Genomic DNA, 10,718 nt, shown 5'->3' with positions numbered 1-10,718 from the left:
ATTCTACTAAATAGAATAATACCTAGTGTCGCCGAGAATATTCTCCCAGAATCACAGTGCGGCTTTCGCGCAAACAGAGGAACTACTGACATGGTCTTTGCTCTCAGACAGCTCCAAGAAAAGTGCAGAGAACAAAACAAAGGACTCTACATCACCTTTGTTGACCTCACCAAAGCCTTCGACACCGTGAGCAGGAAAGGGCTTTGGCAAATACTAGAGCGCATCGGATGTCCCCCAAAGTTCCTCAACATGATTATCCAACTGCACGAAAACCAACAAGGTCGGGTCAGATACAGCAATGAACTCTCTGAACCCTTCTCCATTAACAATGGCGTGAAGCAAGGCTGTGTTCTCGCACCAACCCTCTTTTCAATCTTCTTCAGCATGATGCTGAACCAAGCCATGAAAGACCCCAACAATGAAGACGCTGTTTACATCCGGTACCGCACGGATGGCAGTCTCTTCAATCTGAGGCGCCTGCAAACTCACACCAAGACACAAGAGAAACTTGTCCGTGAACTACTCTTTGCAGACGATGCTGCTTTAGTTGCCCATTCAGAGCCAGCTCTTCAGCGCTTGACGTCCTGCTTTGCGGAAACTGCCAAAATGTTTGGCCTGGAAGTCAGCCTGAAGAAAACTGAGTTCCTCCATCAGCCAGCTCCCCACCATGACTACCAGCCCCCCCACATCTCCATCGGGCACACAAAACTCAAAACGGTCAACCAGTTTACCTATCTCGGCTGCACCATTTCATCAGATGCAAGGATCGACAATGAGATAGACAACAGACTCGCCAAGGCAAATAGCGCCTTTGGAAGACTACATAAAAGAGTCTGGAAAAACAACCAACTGAAAAACCTCACAAAGATAAGCGTATACAGAGCCGTTGTCATACCCACACTCCTGTTCGGCTCCAAATCATGGGTCCTCTACCGGCACCACCTACGGCTCCTAGAACGCTTCCACCAGCGTTGTCTCTGCTCCATCCTCAACATCCATTGGAGCGCTTTCATCCCTAACGTCGAAGTACTCGAGATGGCAGAGGTCGACAGCATCGAGTCCACGCTGCTGAAGATCCAGCTGCGCTGGATGGGTCACGTCTCCAGAATGGAGGACCATCGCCTTCCCAAGATCGTGTTATATGGCAAGCTCTCCACTGGCCACCGTGACAGAGGTGCACCAAAGAAAAGGTACAAGGACTGCCTAAAGAAATCTCTTGGTGCCTGCCACATTGACCACCGCCAGTGGGCTGATAACGCCTCAAACCGTGCATCTTGGCGCCTCACAGTTCGGCGGGCAGCAACCTCCTTTGAAGAAGACCGCAGAGCCCACCTCACTGACAAAAGGCAAAGGAGGAAAAACCCAAGACCCAACCCCAACCAACCAATTTTCCCCTGCAACCGCTGCAACCGTGTCTGCCTGTCCCGCATCGGACTTGTCAGCCACAAACGAGCCTGCAGCTGATGTGGACTTTTTACGCCCTCCATAAATCTTCGTCTGCGAAGCCAAGCCAAAAAAAGAAAATCCCCTGGTAGTTTCCAGTTGCTTGAGACTTACTCTTATCAATATATCTGCATTAAGAATGAACAGTTCTAAAGACAAAAATACTTACACTGAACAAACTTCACTTGCATGAATATATAAACCATAAAGCATTTTAGTTTATTTTCAGTCTCATTCTTTGAAAACATTTAGCGGTCTCTGCATATGCTGGATCCTCTCCCTCTATGAAGCTGCCTGAAAGATAAACAATAACATTATAGATAATTAACCCTTCCTCCCCAAGTTTACAGATAAAGTCTGTGAAGGAGCAGTGGTGGATTAACTATCACCTGGGCCCTAAACTGACCTTTAGTAAGGCCACCCTGCCCCCTTCCATTGTAATGGTTCATCTCAGGAAAATAGTGCCTATGGCAAGCACTGAAATTGTGCCTTGTTAAAACTTACTTACGTCAACCCTTCACCCCCACCCCCAACATTCCCTTGTTGCCACCACACCATCCATTTCACCTTTCCTTTCTGTCCTCGCCACTGTAGAATCCTAAAATAGTCATATCCAACATTCTGTTGCATATATTGAAATATTAGAAAATAATCTGGACCTTGAAAAACATGACATTTGTTTCAATTAATAAAATCGCTCTGCCTACTCCAAAGACCAGTGTTCTCTGAATTAAAGCAGCAAACAGTTTCCCCTGAGCTGGAGTGGAGCAGCCAAAGTTAAATGTTTGAGTGGCTGTCGCCATCCCCATGGGCGCCCTCTCTTACCTTCGGTGGAAAGGTGACTCGGCGCCGAGCACCTGGTGGGAAAGAAACAGGAAGATGTCAAAGTCCACACTCAAACTCATCCTTCAGCACACACCATCCTCGGCCCTGGCTCCAACAGGGGTAGGGGAGGGTTCGGAGTTGAGCATAGGGATCTCCAGGGTAGGTCGAGGGGAGGGTTTGGAATCAGACATCAGGAACTCCAGTATAGGTCAAGGGGAGGGTTGGCATCAGGTGCTCTGATGTAGACCGAGGGGAGAGTTTGGAGTTAGGTGTCGGGAGCTCCAGTGACTGGAGGTCTTGACACTGACTCCAAACCCTCCCCTCAGCAGTCAGCCTACAGCCGCATTCCTGAGCTCCCAACACTGACTCCATTGTTACCACCCCCACACCCTCTAGAGTCTACTTTCATTGGCCAAATGTCATGTCCTCCATGTGGATTCCAGTACTTCATTGGCCTGTCAGATGATCAATCAAATCACAGACTGGCCTCCTTACCTTCTAGTCCCCTAAGCTTCAGCCTAATGGGAAATCCGCTACTGGACAAGGGTGATTCTTACTAAGCAGGGATAAGGAGATACTTTAAAAGAGTCACCCCAATGGCGAGTGGCATTAATTAGCTCTTCATCTGGGCAACATGATTTTATTCAAACACAACTTTATTTAAACTTTTTTCAAACTGCTGCTATGAGCAAAGCATGACCAAGGTACATTGTTTGCAGAATATTTCCTCCCATCTTCACCAAAGGTTTATGTTTTACTTCAGACAACATTAATAATTTTAAATGTATGTATTTTTTACTTATTGTTTTATTCATATTTATTTTTATTTTTTAATGTATTTTGCTCGATTTTATTGCCAGTTGCTTGAGGCTGCTGATTGCTTGAATTCCATTACCAGGAGTTTTACTGTAATATGGAGCAATTTTTGTGGTGAATTAACCCATCAATGTTTCTTCAGTAAGTGGGAATGATGAATACCCATCAAACCTCAAAGAGAAGACACACAAACCTCAAAGAGAAGACACACAAACCTCAAAGAGAAGACCTCAAAGAGAAGACACAGAGGCAGCTCTTTAGGTTAAATCTGAACCATTTCTCTGGAGTAATGAGGCAGCAGTATAAACTGCCTTCCTGAAATTATGGAAATGTTCAGGAGGTTAGGCAGCATCTACAGAGTGGAAACTGAGCCAATGTTTCAAGGCCATGGACTTTCATCAGAACTGAAAAAGTGAGAAAACAACTGTTGTTTTTCAAGTTGCATGGAAGCGAAGAAAAGACATTGTCTTGTGTAAGGGCAGAGATCAACATTGACCGGGTGAGAAAATTTGTTTGATAGGATCTGAGAGAGGGAGGTGACTGTTTATCACAGCTGATATGTCTGGAGGTGAGCAGATAAAGAATGAATGACAGGGACAGAGGAAGAAAATATTGTTCTGGAACTCCGAATTGCAGTACCAAGTGGTTGCTGGAAATTAGAAGTTAAGAAAAATGCTGGAAGTACTGGTATAGAGAGAAGGAAAAGTGAGAGAATATTATGAGGATTAACGTACAATTTCAGCAACAATTCTGACACAAATGAGAAAGGCTTATCCCACAGCTTCCCCTCTAGTACAGCTGACAGAGCTCCTAACACTTCATATGCCCCATTCCTGCTATCACCCTTTTCTTTTGCCCAGAGAAAGGATAGGTTTCTCTTTATCCTCACCTTCCATCCCATCAATTCCCACATTCAATGGACAGTCCTCTATAATATTCTGCCTCCTCAAACAAGATTTCACCAATTGATATCCCTCCTCCAACCATCCCCTTCAGCATTCCCAAAAGGATCATTCCTTCTGTGACACCTTGGTTCACTCTTCCAACTACACTACTTACCCCCTTCACATAAAACTTGTCAACACACTGCAGGCAATTCAATATCTGCCCTTCCTACCTTTTCTTGTCTGATATCTTCTGATATACAAATAAGAATTTTGGTGCATACATACATTGTGCAAGGTGAATTACAATATTATGCTTCTTTTATTGTAATAAAGAAACGGGTTCTTTTACAACAACTATAATTTATTAACTATAATACTCACGACCTCATGGAGGCATCCATTTTGAATCCACTCCTAGCTGCAACTACTCATCTCCAACTCCCTCTAGTGATCAAGATTATCAGCAGCACTCTATCATGACATCCTCTTTCATTGAGATATTTAATCTAACAACAGGACACACTAATGCAGTATTTATTCCAATTTAAAATTAATGCAAACATGTGCAGTTTGTGCACATCAGTAGCACAAACTTTTTAAGTGTGCAGTTCTTTTTCTTTTAGAGATTCAGTCTGTCAGGTGCTTTGATAACACATGTGGATCTTCGTAACACAGGTGCTTGAGTGGCTCTCCAGGTCCACTACTGTCTAGCACTGGTAGTGTTTCCTCTGTTGCCATGGAGGCTGGATCTTCTGTATTTGTCTGTTTCTGCGGTGTCTCTTGTACTTTCAGCAGGCTGTTTAATTCTTCCTCAGTGTTGGACCGTCCTCTTTTCTGATTTACTTTCTCTAGAACAGGGCCTTTTTGTCCCAAGTATTGGAATCTCTGAGTCTCACTGTGTCATGTTGTGCTTGTGGCCCTAAGCTTCTTGCTGACTTTTCATAGTTTTCTTTTTGTCTCCATTGGAGACGTTTTTCTTTCCATTCTACATCTATGTTCTTGTTTGTGTCTGCAGAGTGGGGAAGTGTTGTGCGTAGTCTACATCCCATCAGAAGCTCAGCAGTGACATGCTAAATTCAAGCGGTGAAACTCTGTAACTCAATAGAGCTAGATACTGATCTGACCCACTGTCTAGTGGTTTCTTAAGCAACTGTTTAACTATGTGAACTCCTTTCTCTGCTTTACCGTTTGAGTGTGGATGCACATGTCAAAATCATACTCTTCTGCAATGTTCTGGAATTCTCTAAATCTATAGCATGGTTCATGTTCATTGTAGACAATTGGAGGAATTCCATGTCTTACCATAGAGCATAGAGCATTACAGCACAGAAACAGGCCCCTTTGGCCCTTCTAGTCTGTGCCAAAAACATAACAAACAAATAGACAAATGATGCAATGCAATAAAAGAATATTATCCATACAAAAAAATATTGATTCATGAATATGAGAGTCTCAGATGGTTTGTGTGAGGAGTTCCTTGGGTCGATTCTCGCCCCACATTTGGAACTCGGGTGAATTCCACCCCTCAACCCAGAGTGGGAGCAATCCAGCCTCGATGCAGGCCATTGGCCAAAGGACGAGATGGAGTAGCTGGAGGGACTCAGCGGGTTGCAAAGATAAATTTCATATATTTGATCACACAGGCAACAGAGATATTAGGAAGCAGCGCAATCTCAGACAGTTCGAAAGATAGTAAATTACCGTCCATGTGGAACAGATCAGTCCCAACTTTTGGCCATGGTTCCAATGGTAAGTCAGTTATTACCATCGGTTTCTATGCCTGCCTTGAGTGATTGTTCAAACAGGTCTCTCAGCTTGAGACCATTCTGTCAATATCAATGTTTATCCCTGGCTAATGAGCAGCAGTTCTGTCCCTCCTCTTACATTTCTCCATTTCAAGGTGCCCCTGATGCAGCCTTTTCAGCATCTCTTGTCACAGTGATTGAGGAATGATAATTCTGCTCTGTCTGAGAAGAAGCCCATTGACAACACTCAACTCATCTCTGATGTTGTCACATGGCTGACATTCACGTCTAGGCCATCCTTCATTCAGATTCTTGACCTTCTGTAGAACGGTGTACTTTTCTATTTCAGCTGTGATCTGCTTGAATTTTATGTCAGATATGGGAAAAGATTCAGTGATCAGTTTCACATAGAGATTTACATCTGTCTCTGTGGAACTCTCATTGCATACTCACTCTGCGTCATTGCTCTGGATAACGCATCAGCCAGCAAAATATGTTTCTCTGGTGTGTATACCAATTCAAAGTCATAACATTGTAGCTTCTTCATCAGTCTTTGTATTTGCAGTGACATTTCACTGAGATTTTTCTTGATTATGGCTATTAATGACTTGTGGTCTGTTTCTGCCATTTATGGTGATAGACCATACACGTAACAGTGGAATTTCTCAAATCCATAGACTAGACGTAAACACTCTTTCTTGATCTGTGCATATTGACATTCAAATGTTGTCATCGTCCTTGATGTGTATGTTACTGGCCTTCCACTGCCTGAAGTAGTACGGCACCTAGTCCATCTTTTGAAGCATCCATAGATATTTTCATCCTTATGAATGCATCAAAGAACGTCAAAAGCACTGCTTCTGTAGTTAGAATGGTCTTCAGTCATCCCCATTCTTCCTCATGGTTGTCTGTCCACTTGAATTCACATTTGTCCTGCAACAGCTTCTATAGGTATATTGCTTTAGAAGACAAGTTTAATATGAATTTACCAATGAAATTGATCATTCCCAGCCCTCTCAATATGCCTTTTATGTCAGTGGTGTTGGACATCTCTAAAATTGCTTTAACCTTGCTCTTATCTGGCTCCACACTTGCCTCTGACAGCTTATCTCCCAGAAAGGTGAGTTCCTTCACACCAAACTGACATTTTTCTCAGTTTAACTTTAATCCATACTTCTTGATGTATTGTAGCACTTTGATGAGCCTCTAGTCATGTTGTTCTTGTCTGGATCCCCATAGGATCATGTCATCCATGTACACACATACCCATTTATGGCTTTGATAATGTACTCCATTGTCCTGTGGAACACTTCCACAGCTGCAAAAATTCTAAAAGCCATCCTCAAACAGGAGTATCGACCAAATAGTGTATTAAATAGACTGTATTTTGTGGTTTCATCATCAGTTTTATTTGCCAGAAGCCCTGGGGATGCATCCAATTTGGTGAAAAACTTTGCAACAGCCAACCTACGTCCCTATTATGTTTAGGCCAATCAGTCTTATCTCAGAATGGCCATATGTCAGAATTGCACTGTATCTGTGTAATAGATCATCAAATTCAACATGGCAGCCACCAAGGTCAGCTCCCATGAGAGGAGACATTTTCCATAGATAGGCCTGGCTTTCACCAGTAAACGTGTAATTTTAATTTTTTTATTTTAAAAAAAAATTGGTCACATGTATTGATCCCGTCAGTCACATAGGTGGTAAGTCGGGGAATACCTGTATTAAATGTACAGTACTTTGTGCTATTTTCATGCAGTTTATTTTCTAGAAGCCCTGGATTCTTCCACTTTGGTGAAAAACTTTGCACTTGTAGTTTCATCCCTGGTTGGAATATGATAATGTTCTCTCTTTATATTGGCATTCAAGTCTTTTGGGTCCATGCACATGAGTAGGTCACCATTCTTTTTGACACACCCCATTAAATTTACCCATTCTATGGGCTCCTCGGCTTTCTTTATGGCCCTAGTGCCGTTATTTTTCCAAGTTCCTGCTGAAGCTTTTCTTTTAGCGGAGCTGGAACCTATCGTGCAGCAAGTATTATTGGCTATGCATCCTCCTTTAACTGTATCTTATATATGAATGATGGAACTCCAAACCTCTCGAGGATATCTGGAAATTGATCCAGAATTTCCTCTATGCTGTTAATTTGGTACACCCTCTTTTCTAGGCTTCAGTTTTCTTTCTTTTTAAAATATTTTTTTGAGTTTAACATATAAGCATAAACACAAAATTGACAATTACATATTAATTAATTTGTATACAGGCAACCACACACAAAAGAGCCAATGAAAAAAAGTAGATAAAACTACATCAATAAATGCTTATAATTCCCCAAAAACATTTAATTGAAATTATTTATGCCACCATATTAAACCCATTTGTTGAAATAACATAAAATAAATGGTAAAGAAAAAAACTAAAAACTAAAACTAAATCTAATCTATCTCCTCCCTCTCATCAAAATTACCTTATAAATTAATGGAAAAAATCAACAATGTGGAACCACTGACGATTCCCAGAGAACAGGCAATGAACCATCAGAACATACAATAATTGTTAATTCTTCCAATTATAAAAAAATTCTAAGAATAGGCCCCACAATTTCATAAATAAAAACTTTCTACCTTTAATATTATATCTAATTTTCTCTCACCTTAAATAGGACATTACATCATATAACCACCATATCTTCACAGCTCCAGCTAAGGTAAACTCTTTCTCTCGCAGCAACCTCTCTCTCACTTTCATAGCAATAATCCTGAACACAATTTGATCACAGATCATTGAATCTTGCAGCAGTCTGAAATTGCATGCTCTTGCTTTTAATTTCGTCCATTAAAAAAAAAGTATCAAAGCTCTCTGCCTGCAGCTGTATGCGTGAGCAAAACATGTACCTCTCAAAATTTAATTTTTGTTTGGTGAACAGTGTTAGTTAAACATCTTGATAACCTTGTTGAACTCACCCTGGTCAGCTGCCTTGGCAAAAATAAATATGTTGAGAACCTCTAGTGCTTGAGGTCCCACCAAGGTAAGTAGCAGTGCAATCTTCCATGCATCAGGTTTGCCATCGAGTCCAATAGCTTGTGGTTGACATTTCCAGTCCAATTTACAATGTCAGGAGCTATCGACTGATTCTCACTCTGCACCCTCCAGGTGTTTCTTCCACTCCCGTTACCATGCACACTCCAGGAACCATGTGATGTTTCTTTTATTGTAATAAAGAAACTTGGGTTCTTTTATAACAATTGTACTTTATTAGCTATAATATTCATTCACAACCTCATGTAGGCATCCATTTTGAATCCACTCCCAGCAGCAACAATTTGTCTCTGACTCCCTCTAGTGGTCAGGATTATCACTAACATTCTATTATTACAAACTCATCATCATTATTCATGACACCAAACAGCCTTTCTGGTGAAGCACTAATTCACTTGCACTTCTGGCAATTTACTCTATTGCACTCAGTGCTCATGGCATATTCTCCATTACCTCAGAGAAACAAATACTGGTACCACACTTCAGAGCACACTGATCCAAGTTTAAGTTGCTTGTCATTTTTATTCTCTATCACATTCCTCTTTCTGTTTTTGGACACCTATATTTTTCCAACAGAACTCATTATAAACACAAGGTAAAGCATTTCACCTTCTCAGCATTCATGGTGATCCAATACAAATACAAAATCTAGTGTTTCCTGATTATACCAGAATTGGGTCACTCAATTGTAAAATCATACTCCTGTCTCATTAACTCAGTCTGTCCCTTTCTCTCTCACAGTTGATAACCGATGATAGAACTCCCACATCTATCTTTATTTCAGATTTCCAGTAACAGCTGTGATCAACATCATGCAATTCCAACATTGCTTCTATTTGATCTTCTGTCATTATTAATTTCTTCATATTTACACTCCTCCAGATTGATCAGCTAGGAGTAAGTTTTTATTACCCTCTTTTAGACAGCATCAAAGTTATTTGTGTCACTTGAACAATTTTAGTTTTCACTCAGTCACAGATTTTCTTTTTTATCGCTCCATCCTCCCTCTCTGGAATTATCTAATCTTTTCCAGTTTGGATGGAAGATTACAAACCTGAAATGTTAACTCCGCTTCTCTCTCCACAGGGGCTACCCAAACTATTTTATTTCCAATTAGCTCAGCTTTTGCTTTGTGACAATTATTTTAGTAAATTTTTGTTTAGGATGTCCTGATAATGAAATGTGGGTTTAATATGTCATGTTTTATTTCATTATTTTGGATCATGTGAAACTACTCTGGGTTGTAATCTATGGATGAAGACTGCAAAGTACATTAATTGTAAATATGCTTGTTTATCAAACAGTTTTCGAGAAATAAGAGAAGGCACTTGTCCTGTGGCAGGTTGAAGGGATCCCTCTTTTACTTCTAGTTCAAGCAAAACTTGGCTCATTCTCATCACTGCATCAGATTACTAAATCTTCTAACAGCACTCCAGAATTTAAATGCATTATATGAACTGATTTTTCAGTGCTGAAGTACTGAAAGGGTAATCTCTCAACAAATTAACCTAAACAGTGCTGGGACCTGAATCATGTAACTAGGGCTGTGGATAGGGCTTTAAACTAAATAGAAGAGGGGTGTATGAAACAGACTGGAAAAGTCTGGATAAAGCTAAAGGGAAGGAGTGCAGGACAGGTTACTAAATTTCTGAAATAAATAATGAGATAGAAAGTTTTGAAAGTGATCAGGATTTAACCTCAGACAATATGAGGAGAAAAGTGGAGAATACACTGCATGCAGTGTACAAAACAGGGTAGATGAACTGAAAGTGCAGTTGAAAAATTGGCATAACAAAATTGGGACCGAAAGAGGATCATATCTGGGAGCTTAACACCCAAGGATATACGTCTAATCAAGTGACGGAACAGTGGGCAGAAAGGGTGGGATGGATCTATTGTAAAAATGAAATCAGAGCCCTTGCAAGAAGGGACATCGGATCAGAAGATGTGGAATTCT

At 41.0% G+C, this 10,718-nt stretch overlaps 1 long non-coding RNA gene across 2 annotated transcripts in view; it reads right to left on the bottom strand.

Annotated features, from left to right (window-relative positions):
- Positions 1-1,670: 1,670 nt before the first annotated feature.
- The window catches only part of LOC138737694 (uncharacterized), a 31,747-nt gene continuing 22,699 nt past the window's right edge, over positions 1,671-10,718 (bottom strand). For both annotated transcript variants that reach the window (XR_011341154.1, XR_011341155.1), the window contains exons 3-4: positions 2,269-2,300; positions 1,671-1,737 (exon numbers count right to left, since the gene is read on the bottom strand). This is a non-coding gene — a long non-coding RNA (uncharacterized lncRNA). The remainder of the gene's footprint in view (positions 1,738-2,268; positions 2,301-10,718) is intronic.

The sequence above is a fragment of the Narcine bancroftii genome, chromosome 6 (genome assembly GCF_036971445.1).
Source record: "Narcine bancroftii isolate sNarBan1 chromosome 6, sNarBan1.hap1, whole genome shotgun sequence".
Taxonomy (NCBI): Eukaryota; Metazoa; Chordata; class Chondrichthyes; order Torpediniformes; family Narcinidae; genus Narcine; species Narcine bancroftii.
Note: the sequence above shows the minus strand (reverse complement) of the source record. Positions and strands in the feature narration are given on the sequence as shown.